General features: G+C 40.9%; 1 long non-coding RNA gene across 50 annotated transcripts; it reads right to left on the reverse strand.

Annotated features, from left to right (window-relative positions):
- Positions 1-824: 824 nt before the first annotated feature.
- LOC127923223 (uncharacterized) lies at positions 825-10,063 on the reverse strand. Of its 50 annotated transcripts, none has more exons than XR_008113728.1 (6): positions 9,958-10,063; positions 9,715-9,862; positions 9,604-9,677; positions 9,492-9,565; positions 9,091-9,456; positions 825-3,725 (listed from the first exon to the last, which is right to left on the reverse strand). It is a non-coding gene; the product is annotated as an uncharacterized LOC127923223 (long non-coding RNA). The 50 variants fall into 50 exon arrangements; XR_008113729.1 differs by having other exon boundaries at positions 9,091-9,382; positions 9,420-9,456; positions 9,604-9,862; XR_008113736.1 differs by having other exon boundaries at positions 9,641-9,677; positions 9,958-10,062.
- Between the last annotated feature and the right edge of the window lie 6,951 nt (positions 10,064-17,014).

Consider the following 17,014-nt stretch of genomic DNA (forward strand, 5'->3'; position numbering starts at 1 on the left):
TTTCTTGCATCGAACACCATTTCCAGTCATCTCCATGTCTGAAGGACTAGTGGATGGACAGGTTAAGGTCCATCCTTGCATGTCTTTTATCAAAGGTCTCGTGGAATGTAGGCCTACATGGCCCACTGTTATAACTGTAAGTTAAAGGGGGTACAGCCTCAGTGTTCACAGTAAACACACACTGTTAGAACTGTAACTTAAAGGGGTACAGCCTGTGTGTTCACAGTAAACACACACTGTTATAACTGTAAGTTAAAGGGGGTACAACCTGTGTGTTCACAGTCAACACACACTGTTAGAACTGTAAGTTAAAGGGGTACAGCCTGTGTGTTCACAGTCAACACACACAGTTAGAACTATAAGTTAAAGGGGTACAGCCTCAGTGTTCACAGTAAACACACACTGTTAGAACTATAAGTTAAAGGGGGTACAGCCACAGTAAACACACACTGTTAGAACTGTAAGTTAAAGGGGTACAGCCTGTGTGTTCACAGTCAACACGGGACAGAAGTTGCACTGTATTTTCACAACGTGTGCGCTGAGTAGAACAGACAGTAACTAGTCCCTTCTGTGCTTTATATAGGAGTAGAACAGACTAACTAGTCTCCTCTGTACTTTATATAGGAGTAGAACAGACAGTAACTAGTCCCCTCTATATAGGAGTAGAACAGACAGTAACTAGTCTCCTCTGTACTTTATATAGGAGAACAGTTACTAAAGAGATGCCATTTCACAGTTAAATGAAGTTAAACCCGCCCCTCCGGAGGAGGACAGGAGGTTGAACAGAACGACAGAATGTGAGAGAAAAGGAGAACAGACCATGATTTGGCAATTCTACATTTATTATAGAAGCAGCCTTTGAAATCCAGAAAGACTGGGGATTAAAAATAACAATTCATTTCACCACTTAGTAACGCCTCACTATTAATAACTCTCATTAAAAATGTACAAATGTTTGTTAAAAATTTGCAATATCAAGCCTTCAAAATGATTTTGGTTACAGATATGATACATTATGGAGAAGAAAGATACCAACGTCATGTTATTAATAAATGATAACTTTCTTTTAAACAACCCAACGACAAATGGTAAGAGGAAAAAAATAGACAATATGAAAAGCTGAATTCAGAATGTCCTATATTTGTATCTGAATATACATCAAGAGACAATGAGGTAACTGCTAGTCGTGTACCAAGCAGGAGAAACAATAACAATAATTAGAATCCTACGACACAATGGACGCCATGACGACAGTATAACACCTTTAAAACCAGGAAACAAAAACAAACAAAACAGGAGAACGGAAGCTTTTTCAAACCCTGTTGCCATGGCTACGGCCAAGAACTCTTATTTTTTTTTGGAGCCTTTAAAAACATTGGACACTGGAGAGAATGGTTTATTTTCAACATGTAGGGTGAAGACCTTGTCCCAGCTAAACGCTGATCTAAAGGTCATTAACATACCTACTGGTGACATGGCTTTATGGAGGGTAAATCTGGGTTTTAAAAAGGCATCTCTTACATATTAGGACACTGCAGGGGCCTGGCTGACATGGTTTAATACAACTTCCCCTCCTACTAGCTGTCGTAAGGCCTACATAAGACTGTCGTAAGGCCTACATAAGACTGTCGTAAGGCCTACTTAAGGGTGCTGTGAGCCTGACATAGAACGCAAATCGTGACACCGTGTGGGTGAAGGACAGTAGGAAGCCAGGACATGAACTTGACATAGGGTGACATTGTGCATGTTAAGACAGCCTTATGTAGGGCTTATGACAGCCGTTAAGGACTACTTCTAATGACACTGGGTAGAGAGAGGACACAGTGGAAAACAGGGAGAGGGGATGAAGGGACCAAGAGAAAGGGGGAAGGGGGTGAGAAGCATCCTACAGAAGGAAGAGGGGATGAAGAAGGGACCGAGAGAAAGGGGAGGGGTGAGAAGCATCCTACAGGAGGAAGAGGGGATGAAGGGACCGAGAGAAAGGGGGAGGAAATGTAAAATGTAATGTAAATGGGTGAGAAGCATCCTACAGGAGGAAGAGGGGATGAAGAAGGGACCGAGAGAAAGGGGGATGGGGGTGAGAAGCATCCTACAGGAGGAAGAGGGGCTGAATGGAGACTGAACAGAAGAGTCATTGTGGTTGTGAAGGAATGAGTGAAACCAGGCACTGATCTTCTCACTCAGTCGACACTCAAAAGTCGACATGTCCTTTTTTTTTTTTTTTTACCAAGGAGTTAAACCCCAACTGTGATGCTACCACACTACAATCATCATCATCATCATCATCATTATTAAGTGCCTTAAAACTAAACTTCAGATAATCTCACCTTCTCAATGTGATCTGAACAACCAGTGAACAACGTTGGTTGTATCTCAAAACGACACCCTTTATTCTCCAGATGGTTCATTACTTTTGGTCGATAGATGAGAGATGATTTCATTTGGATTTGACCACTATCATATTTCTTCCTAAGTAACTGACCAATAAAACAAATGTCAGACGTTTAGCATCGATTCATATCAGCGCACGCACACTCCTGTGCTGTGTGGGGGGGTGCATTCAGTGTGAGAGAGAGAGAGAGTAAGCCAAGATAAATGAGGCTGATCCATCTCTCTGAAACATGGAGTGAGTGAACAGAAAAGTAGAGAGAGAGAGAGAGAGGAGGGGGATGGAGTGGGAAAAAGAAGAGAGAAAGGTGATAGAGAGAAGGCCCTCCCCTTCCTCAACTACCCTGGTTCTGTTGCCCTTCTCCTCCCCGGAAGCCCCTCCCCTTCCTGTCTCAGTGCACAGCATTGACCAATCAGAGCGCAAAGGGCAGTGTGAGCAGCATTCCAGTGTACTGCACTGCATAAATAATACACATTGGTGTTCTAAACACAAACACACTTTCCCCATTACTGACAACGCTATATTTCTGCACACCTTCCTCTACCCAGATCATAAACCAACACTAGCAACAATGTAAAGATTGTATTGTCCTCCGTTCTCTCTCCGTTTCAGATGGACACACATTGTAGATGTGTTTTGTAGGAGTGCAACAGCACACACACTTTAAAAACATTTTTTAAATGAAGAAAAAGCACCTTTATAAACCAAAATAACCCCACTAGAGTGAAGACACATCTCAATCCAGGTTCTGACTGATTCATCACGACCAGAATATTCATATTAACAACAACAATGATGACGACGACGATGATGATGATGTCATAATGGTCAGAATCTTTGGGCTTCCATTTCCTCCACTGGGTTCGTCAGGACAACGACACACGTCTGAGTGTCTCCACAGCGTTCATATGACAACTCCAATCATGACTCAGGAAGGGTAAGACCGTACAAAAGGGGGAAAAGTCCAACTGCCCCTCGTGTGTGTGTGTGTGTGTGTGTGTGTGTGTGTGTGTGTGTGTGTGTGTGTGTGTGTGTGTGTGTGTGTGTGTGTGTGTGTCAGTCAAAAGGCCATTATTAGAATACCATCATCATAGGAAGAATACAGAGTCTATTTCTTAAAGAGTTCACTTGGTGGAGGGGAGGAGAGGGGGGCATTGCTCCAAGACACTGATCTAAGGCCTGTTGTGTTTCCCCTCCCCCCCTCCCTAATGCGTCAGGTTAGGATGTGGGGAGGCTGAGCGGATCCTAGATCTGTGGGGCTCGAGGTCATAGGTCATTCAGAATCCCGATGGACCTCGGAGGCGTCCGCCCGACAGATGGGACACGTTCTGTTAGCCTGGAGAGAGACAGAGACGATTCTACTAGTCAAACACGATGATCACTTTACAGTGCATGACAAAGCTTGGAGAATTCAACTGTACGTAGAATGAAGACCTGATACCTGATCAAAACACTGTTTCAGCTAGTTGTGCTGTCTAACAGTTAAATAAAGCCTCTTGTATAGATATATCACCATCTGTCTGTCTGTTAAATAAAGCCTCTTGTATAGATATATCACCATCTGTCTGTTAAATAAAGCCTCTTGTATAGATATATCACCATCTGTCTGTCTGTTAAATAAAGTCTCTTGTATAGATATATCACCATCTGTCTGTTAAATAAAGTCTCTTGTATAGATATATCACCATCTGTCTGTTAAATAAAGCCTCTTGTATAGATATATCACCATCTGTCTGTTAAATAAAGCCTCTTGTATAGATATATCACCATCTGTCTGTTAAATAAAGCCTCTTGTATAGATATATCACCATCTGTCTGTTAAATAAAGTCTCTTGTATAGATATATCACCATATGTCTGTTAAATAAAGTCTCTTGTATAGATATATCACCATCTGTCTGTTAAATAAAGCCTCTTGTATAGATATATCACCATCTGTCTGTTAAATAAATCTTGTATAGATATATCACCATCTGTCTGTTAAATAAAGCCTCTTGTATAGATATATCACCATCTGTCTGTTAAATAAAGCCTCTTGTATAGATATATCACCATCTGTCTGTTAAATAAAGCCTCTTGTATAGATATATCACCATCTGTCTGTTAAATAAAGCCTCTTGTATAGATATATCACCATCTGTCTGTTAAATAAAGCCTCTTGTATAGATATATCACCATCTGTCTGTCTGTTAAATAAAGCCTCTTGTATAGATATATCACCATCTGTCTGTCTGTTAAATAAAGCCTCTTGTATAGATATATCACCATCTGTCTGTTAAATAAAGCCTCTTGTATAGATATATCACCATCTGTCTGTCTGTTAAATAAAGCCTCTTGTATAGATATATAACCATCTGTCTGTTAAATAAAGCCTCTTTTATAGATATATCACCATCTGTCTGTGTTAAATAAAGCCTCTTGTATAGATATATCACCATCTGTCTGTCTGTTAAATAAAGCCTCTTGTATAGATATATCACCATCTGTCTGTTAAATAAAGCCTCTTGTATAGATATATCACCATCTGTCTGTTAAATAAAGCCTCTTGTATATCAGATATATCACCATCTGTCTGTCTGTTAAATAAAGTATCTTGTATAGATATATCACCATCTGTCTGTTAAATAAAGCCTCTTGTATAGATATATCACCATCTGTCTGTCTGTTAAATAAAGCCTCTTGTATAGATATATCACCATCTGTCTGTTAAATAAAGCCTCTTGTATAGATATATCACCATCTGTCTGTCTGTTAAATAAAGCCTCTTGTATAGATGATATATCACCATCTGTCTGTCTGTTAAATAAAGCCTCTTGTATAGATATATCACCATATGTCTGTCTGTTAAATAAAGCCTCTTGTATAGATATATCACCATCTGTCTGTTAAATAAAGCCTCTTGTATAGATATATCACCATCTGTCTGTTAAATAAAGCCTCTTGTATAGATATATAATCTGTCTGTTAAATAAAGTCTATTAAATAAAGCCTCTTGTATAGATATATCACCATCTGTCTGTCTGTTAAATAAAGCCTCTTGTATAGATATATCACCATCTGTCTGTTAAATAAAGCCTCTTGTATAGATATATCAACATCTGTCTGTTAAATAAAGCCTCTTGTATAGATATATCACCATCTGTCTGTTAAATAAAGTATCTTGTATAGATATATCACCATCTGTCTGTTAAATAAAGTATCTTGTATAGATATATCACCCTCATGTCTGTTAAATAAAGCCTCTTGTATAGATATATCACCATCTGTCTGTCTGTTAAATAAAGCCTCTTGTATAGATATATCACCATCTGTCTGTTAAATAAAGCCTCTTGTATAGATATATCACCATCTGTCTGTTAAATAAAGCCTCTTGTATAGATATATCACCATCTGTCTGTTAAATAAAGCCTCTTGTATAGATATATCACCATCTGTCTGTCTGTTAAATAAAGCCTCTTGTATAGATATATCACCATCTGTCTGTTAAATAAAGCCTCTTGTATAGATATATCACCATCTGTCTGTTAAATAAAGTCTCTTGTATAGATATATCACCATCTGTCTGTTAAATAAAGCCTCTTGTATAGATATATCACCATCTGTCTGTTAAATAAAGCCTCTTGTATAGATATATCACCATCTGTCTGTTAAATAAAGCCTCTTGTATAGATATATCACCATCTGTCTGTTAAATAAAGCCTCTTGTATAGATATATCACCATCTGTCTGTCTGTTAAATAAAGCCTCTTGTATAGATATATCACCATCTGTCTGTTAAATAAAGCCTCTTGTATAGATATATCACCATATGTCTGTTAAATAAAGCCTCTTGTATAGATATATCACCATCTGTCTGTTAAATAAAGTATCTTGTATAGATATATCACCATCTGTCTGTTAAAATAAAGTATCTTGTATAGATATATCACCATCATGTCTGTTAAATAAAGCCTCTTGTATAGATATATCACCATCTGTCTGTCTGTTAAATAAAGCCTCTTGTATAGATATATCACCATCTGTCTGTTAAATAAAGCCTCTTGTATAGATATATCACCATCTGTCTGTTAAATAAAGCCTCTTGTATAGATATATCACCATCTGTCTGTTAAATAAAGCCTCTTGTATAGATATATCACCATCTGTCTGTTAAATAAAGCCTCTTGTATAGATATATCACCATCTGTCTGTTAAATAAAGCCTCTTGTATAGATATATCACCATCTGTCTGTTAAATAAAGTCTCTTGTATAGATATATCACCATCTGTCTGTTAAATAAAGCCTCTTGTATAGATATATCACCATCTGTCTGTTAAATAAAGCCTCTTGTATAGATATATCACCATCTGTCTGTTAAATAAAGCCTCTTGTATAGATATATCACCATCTGTCTGCCTGTTAAATAAAGCCTCTTGTATAGATATATCACCATCTGTCTGTCTGTTAAATAAAGCCTCTTGTATAGATATATCACCATCTGTCTGTCTGTTAAATAAAGCCTCTTGTATAGATATATCACCATCTGTCTGTTAAATAAAGCCTCTTGTATAGATATATCACCATCTGTCTGTTAAATAAAGCCTCTTGTATAGATATATCACCATCTGTCTGTTAAATAAAGCCTCTTGTATAGATATATCACCATCTGTCTGTCTGTTAAATAAAGCCTCTTGTATAGATATATCACCATCTGTCTGTCTGTTAAATAAAGCCTCTTGTATAGATATATCACCATCTGTCTGTCTGTTAAATAAAGCCTCTTGTATAGATATATCACCATCTGTCTGTTAAATAAAGCCTCTTGTATAGATATATCACCATCTGTCTGTCTGTTAAATAAAGCCTCTTGTATAGATATATCACCATCTGTCTGTTAAATAAAGCCTCCTGTATAGATATATCACCATCTGTCTGTTAAATAAAGCCTCTTGTATAGATATATCACCATCTGTCTGTTAAATAAAGCCTCTTGTATAGATATATCACCATCTGTTTGTTAAATAAAGCCTCTTGTATAGATATATCACCATCTGTTTGTTAAATAAAGTATCTTGTATAGATATATCACCATCTGTCTGTCTGTTAAATAAATCCTCTTGTATAGATATATCACCATCTGTCTGTTAAATAAAGTATCTTGTATAGATATATCACCATCTGTCTGTTAAATAAAGTATCTTGTATAGATATATCACCATCTGTCTGTTAAATAAAGCCTCTTGTATAGATATATCACCATATGTCTGTCTGTTAAATAAATCCTCTTGTATAGATATATCACCATCTGTCTGTTAAATAAAGCCTCTGTATAGATATATCACCATATGTCTGTTAAATAAAGCCTCTTGTATAGATATATCACCATATGTCTGTCTGTTAAATAAATCCTCTTGTATAGATATATCACCATCTGTCTGTTAAATAAAGCCTCTTTTATAGATATATCACCATCTGTCTGTCTGTTAAATAAAGCCTCTTGTATAGATATATCACCATATGTCTGTCTGTTAAATAAATCCTCTTGTATAGATATATCACCATCTGTCTGTTAAATAAAGCCTCTTGTATAGATATATCACCATATGTCTGTCTGTTAAATAAATCCTCTTGTATAGATATATCACCATCTGTCTGTTAAATAAAGCCTCTTTTATAGATATATCACCATCTGTCTGTCTGTTAAATAAAGCCTCTTGTATAGATATATCACCATCTCTGTCTGTTAAATAAAGCCTCTTGTATAGATATATCACCATCTGTCTGTTAAATAAAGCCTCTTGTATAGATATATCACCATCTGTCTGTCTGTTAAATAAAGCCTCTTGTATAGATATATCACCACCTGTCTGTGTTAAATAAAGCCTCTTGTATAGATATATCACCACCTGTCTGTGTTAAATAAAGCCTCTTGTATAGATATATCACCATCTGTCTGTCTGTTAAATAAAGCCTCTTGTATAGATATATCACCATCTGTCTGTCTGTTAAATAAAGCCTCTTGTATAGATATATCACCATCTGTCTGTTAAATAAAGCCTCTTGTATAGATAGATATATCACCATCTGTCTGTTAAATAAAGCCTCTTGTATAGATATATCACCATCTGTCTGTTAAATAAAGCCTCTTGTATAGATATATAACCATCTGTCTGTTAAATAAAGCCTCTTGTATAGATATATCACCATCTGTCTGTCTGTTAAATAAAGCCTCTTGTATAGATATATCACCATCTGTCTGTTAAATAAAGCCTCTTGTATAGATATATCAACATCTGTCTGTCTGTTAAATAAAGCCTCTTGTATAGATATATCAACATCTGTCTGTTAAATAAAGCCTCTTGTATAGATATATCACCATCTGTCTGTTAAATTAACTTGTATAGATATATCACCATCTGTCTGTTAAATAAAGTATCTTGTATAGATATATCACCATCTGTCTGTTAAATAAAGCCTCTTGTATAGATATATCACCATCTGTCTGTTAAATAAAGCCTCTTGTATAGATATATCACCATCTGTCTGTTAAATAAAGTATCTTGTATAGATATATCAACATCTGTCTGTCTGTTAAATAAAGCCTCTTGTATAGATATATCACCATCTGTCTGTTAAATAAAGCCTCTTGTATAGATATATCACCATCTGTCTGTCTGTTAAATAAAGCCTCTTGTATAGATATATCACCATCTGTGTCTCACCTTCAGCCACTTGTCAACACACTTGGTGTGGAACTCATGGTTACAGGGCAGGACTCTTAGCAGCTGACGAGACTCAAAGTCACACATACACACCACGCACCTGGAACAGAGAGACAACGTTAATACAACAGAGAGACAACGTTAATACAACATACACACCTGGAACAGAGAGACAACGTTAATACAACAGAGAGACAACGTTAATACAACATACACACCTGGAACAGAGAGACAACGTTAAAACAACATACACACCTGGAACAGAGAGACAACGTTAAAACAACATACACACCTGGAACAGAGAGACAACGTTAATACAACATACACACCTGGAACAGAGAGACAACGTTAAAACAACATACACACCTGGAACAGAGACAACGTTAATACAACATACACACCTGGAACAGAGAGACAACGTTAAAACAACATACACACCTGGAACAGAGAGACAACGTTAAAACAACATACACACCTGGAACAGAGAGACAACGTTAAAAACAACATACACACCTGGAACAGAGAGACAACGTTAATACAACATACACACCTGGAACAGAGAGACAACGTTAAAACAACATACACACCTGGAACAGAGAGACAACGTTAATACAACATACACACCTGGAACAGAGAGACAACGTTAAAACAACATACACACCTGGAACAGAGAGACAACGTTAAAACAACATACACACCTGGAACAGAGAGACAACGTTAAAACAACATACACACCTGGAACAGAGAGACAACGTTAAAACAACATACACACCTGGAACAGAGAGACAACGTTAAACAACATACACACCTGGAACAGAGAGACAACGTTAATACAACAGAGAGACAACGTTAATACAACATACACACCTGGAACAGAGAGACAACGTTAAAACAACATACACACCTGGAACAGAGAGACAACGTTAATACAACATACACACCTGGAACAGAGAGACAACGTTAAAACACCACACATCAACAACATTGAAGGGACTCTACTCACAGTGTCTGTTCTGATTGGTGGTGGTTGAAGGGACTCTACTCACAGTGTCTGTTCTGATTGGTGGTTGTTGGGGTTGAAGGGACTCTACTCACAGTGTCTGTTCTGATTGGTGGTTGTTGGGGTTGAAGGGACTCTACTCACAGTGTCTGTTCTGATTGGTGGTTGTTGGGGTTGAAGGGAACAGTGTCTGTTCTGATTGGTGGTTGTTGGGGTTGAAGGGACTCTACTCACAGTGTCTGTTCTGATTGGTGGTTGTTGGGGTTGAAGGGACTCTACTCACAGTGTCTGTTCTGATTGGTGGTTGTTGGGGTTGAAGGGACTCTACTCACAGTGTCTGTTCTGATTGGTGGTTGTTGGGGTTGAAGGGACTCTACTCACAGTGTCTGTTCTGATTGGTGGTTGTTGGGGTTGAAGGGACTCTACTCACAGTGTCTGTTCTGATTGGTGGTTGTTGGGGTTGAAGGGACTCTACTCACAGTGTCTGTTCTGATTGGTGGTTGTTGGGGTTGAAGGACTCTACTCACAGTGTCTGTTCTGATTGGTGGTTGTTGGGGTTGAAGGGACAACAGTGTCTGTTCTGATTGGTGGGTTGTTGAAGGGACTCTACACAGTGTCTGTTCTGATTGGTGGTTGTTGAAGGGACTCAACTCACAGTGTCTGTTCTGATTGGTGGGTTGTTGAAGGGAACAGTGTCTGTTCTGATTGGTGGTGGTTGTTGTTGAAGGGACTCTACTCACAGTGTCTGTTCTGATTGGTGGTTGTTGTTGAAGGGACTCTACTCACAGTGTCTGTTCTGATTGGTGGTTGTTGTTGAAGGGACTCTACTCACAGTGTCTGTTCTGATTGGTGGTTGTTGAAGGGACTCTACTCACAGTGTCTGTTCTGATTGGTGGTTGTTGAAGGACTACTCACAGTGTCTGTTCTGATTGGTGGTTGTTGAAGGGACTCTACTCACAGTGTCTGTTCTGATTGGTGGTTGTTGAAGGGACTCTACTCACAGTGTCTGTTCTGATTGGTGGTTGTTGAAGGGACTCTACTCACAGTGTCTGTTCTGATTGGTGGTTGTTGAAGGGACTCTACTCACAGTGTCTGTTCTGATTGGTGGTTGTTGAAGGGACTCTACTCACAGTGTCTGTTCTGATTGGTGGTTGTTGAAGGGACTCTACTCACAGTGTCTGTTCTGATTGGTGGTTGTTGAAGGGACTCTACTCACAGTGTCTGTTCTGATTGGTGGTTGTTGAAGGGACTCTACTCACAGTGTCTGTTCTGATTGGTGGTTGTTGAAGGGACTCTACTCACAGTGTCTGTTCTGATTGGTGGTTGTTGAAGGGACTACTCACAGTGTCTGTTCTGATTGGTGGTGGTTGTTGTTGAAGGGACTCTACTCACAGTGTCTGTTCTGATTGGTTGTTGAAGGGACTCTACTCACAGTGTCTGTTCTGATTGGTGGTTGTTGGGGTTGAAGGGACTCTACTCACAGTGTCTGTTCTGATTGGTGGTTGTTGGGGTTGAAGGGACTCTACTCACAGTGTCTGTTCTGATTGGTGGTTGTTGGGGTTGAAGGGACTCTACTCACAGTGTCTGTTCTGATTGGTGGTTGTTGTTGAAGGGACTCTACTCACAGTGTCTGTTCTGATTGGTGGTTGTTGAAGGGACTCTACTCACAGTGTCTGTTCTGATTGGTGGTTGTTGAAGGGACTCTACTCACAGTGTCTGTTCTGATTGGTGGTTGTTGAAGGGACTCTACTCACAGTGTCTGTTCTGATTGGTGGTTGTTGAAGGGACTACTCACAGTGTCTGTTCTGATTGGTGGTTGTTGGGGTTGAAGGGACTACTCACAGTGTCTGTTCTGATTGGTGGTTGTTGGGGTTGAAGGGACTACTCACAGTGTCTGTTCTGATTGGTGGTTGTTGTTGAAGGGACTCTACTCACAGTGTCTGTTCTGATTGGTGGTTGTTGAAGGGACTCTACTCACAGTGTCTGTTCTGATTGGTGGTTGTTGTTGAAGGGACTCTACACAGTGTCTGTTCTGATTGGTGGTTGTTGTTGAAGGGGCTCTACTCACAGTGTCTGTTCTGATTGGTGGTTGTTGAAGGGGCTCTACTCACAGTGTCTGTTCTGATTGGTGGTTGTTGAAGGGACTCTACTCACAGTGTCTGTTCTGATTGGTGGTTGTTGAAGGGACTCTACTCACAGTGTCTGTTCTGATTGGTGGTGGTTGTTGAAGGGACTCTACTAACAGTGTCTGTTCTGATTGGTTGTTGTTGAAGGGACTCTACTCACAGTGTCTGTTCTGATTGGTGGTTGTTGTTGAAGGGACTCTACTCACAGTGTCTGTTCTGATTGGTGGTTGTTGTTGAAGGGACTCTACTCACAGTGTCTGTTCTGATTGGTTGTTGTTGAAGGGGCTCTACTCACAGTGTCTGTTCTGATTGGTGGTTGTTGTTGAAGGGACTCTACTCACAGTGTCTGTTCTGATTGGTGGTTGTTGAAGGGACTCTACTCACAGTGTCTGTTCTGATTGGTTGTTGTTGAAGGGCTCTACTCACGGTGTCTGTTCTGATTGGTGGTTGTTGAAGGACTCTACTCACAGTGTCTGTTCTGATTGGTGGTGGTTGTTGAAGGGACTCTACTCACAGTGTCTGTTCTGATTGGTTGTTGTTGAAGGGCTCTACTCACAGTGTCTGTTCTGATTGGTGGTTGTTGTTGAAGGGACTCTACTCACAGTGTCTGTTCTGATTGGTGGTTGTTGAAGGGACTCTACTCACAGTGTCTGTTCTGATTGGTGGTTGTTGTTGAAGGGACTCTACTCACAGTGTCTGTTCTGATTGGTGGTTGGGTGTTGAAGGGACTCTACTCACAGTGTCTGTTCTGATTGGTGGTTGAAGGGACTCTACTCACAGTGTCTGTTCTGATTGGTGGTTGTTGTTGAAGGGACTCTACTCACAGTGTCTGTTCTGATTGGTGGTTGTTGTTGAAGGGACTCTACTCACAGTGTCTGTTCTGATTGGTGGTGGTTGTTGAAGGGCTCTACTCAGTGTCTGTTCTGATTGGTTGTTGTTGAAGGGACTCTACTCACAGTGTCTGTTCTGATTGGTGGTTGTTGTTGAAGGGACTCTACTCACAGTGTCTGTTCTGATTGGTGGTTGTTGTTGAAGGGACTCTACTCACAGTGTCTGTTCTGATTGGTGGTTGTTGTTGAAGGGACTCTACTCACAGTGTCTGTTCTGATTGGTGGTTGTTGTTGAAGGGACTCTACTCACAGTGTCTGTTCTGATTGGTGGTTGTTGTTGAAGGGACTCTACTCACAGTGTCTGTTCTGATTGGTGGTGGTTGTTGAAGGGACTCTACTCACAGTGTCTGTTCTGATTGGTGGTTGTTGAAGGGACTCTACTCACAGTGTCTGTTCTGATTGTGGTGGTTGTTGAAGGGCTCTACTCACAGTGTCTGTTCTGATTGGTTGTTGTTGAAGGGACTCTACTCACAGTGTCTGTTCTGATTGGTGGTTGTTGAAGGGACTCTACTCACAGTGTCTGTTCTGATTGGTGGTTGTTGAAGGGACTCTACTCACAGTGTCTGTTCTGATTGGTTGTTGTTGAAGGGACTCTACTCACAGTGTCTGTTCTGATTGGTTGTTGAAGGGACTCTACTCACAGTGTCTGTTCTGATTGGTGGTTGTTGAAGGGACTCTACTCACAGTGTCTGTTCTGATTGGTGGTGGTTGTTGAAGGGACTCTACTCACAGTGTCTGTTCTGATTGGTGGTTGTTGTTGGACTCTACTCACAGTGTCTGTTCTGATTGGTGGTTGTTGTTGAAGGGACTCTACTCACAGTGTCTGTTCTGATTGGTGGTTGTTGTTGGACTCTACTCACAGTGTCTGTTCTGATTGGTGGGTTGTTGAAGGGACTCTACTCACAGTGTCTGTTCTGATTGGTGGTTGTTGAAGGGACTCTACTCACAGTGTCTGTTCTGATTGGTGGTTGTTGTTGAAGGGACTCTACTCACAGTGTCTGTTCTGATTGGTGGTTGTTGAAGGGACTCTACTCACAGTGTCTGTTCTGATTGGTGGTTGTTGGGGTTGAAGGGACTCTACTCACAGTGTCTGTTCTGATTGGTGGTTGTTGAAGGGACTCTACTCACAGTGTCTGTTCTGATTGGTGGTTGTTGGGGTTGAAGGGACTCTACTCACAGTGTCTGTTCTGATTGGTGGTTGTTGAAGGGACTCTACTCACAGTGTCTGTTCTGATTGGTGGTTGTTGAAGGGACTCTACTCACAGTGTCTGTTCTGATTGGTGGTTGTTGAAGGGACTCTACTCACAGTGTCTGTTCTGATTGGTTGTTGTTGAAGGGGCTCTACTCAGTGTCTGTTCTGATTGGTGGTTGTTGAAGGGACTCTACTCACAGTGTCTGTTCTGATTGGTGGTTGTTGAAGGGACTCTACTCACAGTGTCTGTTCTGATTGGTGGTGGTTGTTGAAGGGACTCTACTCACAGTGTCTGTTCTGATTGGTGGTGGTTGTTGAAGGGACTCTACTCACAGTGTCTGTTCTGATTGGTTGTTGTTGAAGGGACTCTACTCACAGTGTCTGTTCTGATTGGTGGTTGTTGAAGGGACTCTACTCACAGTGTCTGTTCTGATTGGTGGTGGTTGTTGTTGAAGGGACTCTACTCACAGTGTCTGTTCTGATTGGTGGTGGTTGTTGTTGAAGGGACTCTACTCACAGTGTCTGTTCTGATTGGTGGTTGTTGAAGGGACTCTACTCACAGTGTCTGTTCTGATTGGTGGTTGTTGAAGGGACTCTACTCACAGTGTCTGTTCTGATTGGTGGTTGTTGAAGGGACTCTACTCACAGTGTCTGTTCTGATTGGTGGTTGTTGAAGGGACTCTACTCACAGTGTCTGTTCTGATTGGTGGTTGTTGAAGGGACTCTACTCACAGTGTCTGTTCTGATTGGTGGTTGTTGTTGAAGGGACTCTACTCACAGTGTCTGTTCTGATTGGTGGTTGTTGGGGTTGAAGGGACTCTACTCACAGTGTCTGTTCTGATTGGTGGTTGTTGTTGAAGGGACTCTACTCACAGTGTCTGTTCTGATTGGTGGTTGTTGAAGGGACTCTACTCACAGTGTCTGTTCTGATTGGTGGTTGTTGAAGGGACTCTACTCACAGTGTCTGTTCTGATTGGTGGTTGTTGGGGTTGAAGGGACTCTACTCACAGTGTCTGTTCTGATTGGTGGTTGTTGGGGTTGAAGGGACTCTACTCACAGTGTCTGTTCTGATTGGTGGTTGTTGTTGGACTCTACTCACAGTGTCTGTTCTGATTGGTGGTTGTTGGGGTTGAAGGGACTCTACTCACAGTGTCTGTTCTGAGTTGAAGGGACTCTACTCACAGTGTCTGTTCTGATTGGTGGTTGTTGGGGTTGAAGGGACTCTACTCACAGTGTCTGTTCTGATTGGTGGTTGGACTCTACTCACAGTGTCTGTTCTGATTGGTGGTGGTTGTTGGGACTCTACTCACAGTGTCTGTTCTGATTGGTGTTGTTGAAGGGACTCTACTCACAGTGTCTGTTCTGATTGGTTGTTGTTGAAGGGACTCTACTCACAGTGTCTGTTCTGATTGGTGGTTGTTGAAGGGCTCTACTCACAGTGTCTGTTCTGATTGGTGATTGTTGAAGGGACTCTACTCACAGTGTCTGTTCTGATTGGTGGTGGTTGTTGAAGGGACTCTACTCAGTGTCTGTTCTGATTGGTTGTTGTTGAAGGGGCTCTACTCACAGTGTCTGTTCTGATTGGTGGTTGTTGTTGAAGGGACTCTACTCACAGTGTCTGTTCTGATTGGTGGTTGTTGAAGGGACTCTACTCACAGTGTCTGTTCTGATTGGTTGTTGTTGAAGGGACTCTACACAGTGTGTTCTGATTGGTTGTTGTTGAAGGGACTCTACTCAGTGTCTGTTCTGATTGGTGGTTGTTGAAGGGACTCTACTCACAGTGTCTGTTCTGATTGGTGGTTGTTGAAGGGACTCTACTCACAGTGTCTGTTCTGATTGGTTGTTGTTGAAGGGACTCTACTCACAGTGTCTGTTCTGATTGGTGGTTGTTGAAGGGGCTCTACTCACAGTGTCTGTTCTGATTGGTGGTTGTTGAAGGGACTCTACTCACAGTGTCTGTTCTGATTGGTGGTTGTTGAAGGGACTCTACTCACAGTGTCTGTTCTGATTGGTGGTGGTTGTTGAAGGGGCTCTACTCAGTGTCTGTTCTGATTGGTGGTTGTTGAAGGGACTCTACTCACAGTGTCTGTTCTGATTGGTGGTGGTTGTTGAAGGGACTCTACTCACAGTGTCTGTTCTGATTGGTGGTGGTTGTTAAAGGGACTCTACTCACAGTGTCTGTTCTGATTGGTGGTTGTTGAAGGGAGTGTCTGTTCTGATTGGTGGTTGTTGAAGGGACTCTACTCACAGTGTCTGTTCTGATTGGTGGTTGTTGTTGAAGGGACTCTACTCACAGTGTCTGTTCTGATTGGTGTTGTTGAAGGGACTCTACTCACAGTGTCTGTTCTGATTGGTGGTTGTTGAAGGGACTCTACTCACAGTGTCTGTTCTGATTGGTGGTTGTTGAAGGGACTCTACTCACAGTGTCTGTTCTGATTGGTGGTTGTTGGGGTTGAAGGGACTCTACTCACAGTGTCTGTTCTGATTGGTGTTGTTGAAGGGACTACTCACAGTGTCTGTTCTGATTGGTGGTTGTTGGGGTTGAAGGGACTCTACTCACAGTGTCTGTTCTGATTGGTGGTTGTTGTTGAAGGGACTCTACTCACAGTGTCTGTTCTGATTGGTGGTGTTGTTGAAGGGACTCTACTCACAGTGTCTGTTCTGATTGGTGGTTGAAGGGACTCTACTCAGTGTCTGTTCTGATTGGTGGTTGTTG

Source organism: Oncorhynchus keta, unplaced genomic scaffold (assembly GCF_023373465.1).
Source record: "Oncorhynchus keta strain PuntledgeMale-10-30-2019 unplaced genomic scaffold, Oket_V2 Un_contig_28900_pilon_pilon, whole genome shotgun sequence".
Lineage (NCBI taxonomy): Eukaryota > Metazoa > Chordata > Actinopteri > Salmoniformes > Salmonidae > Oncorhynchus > Oncorhynchus keta.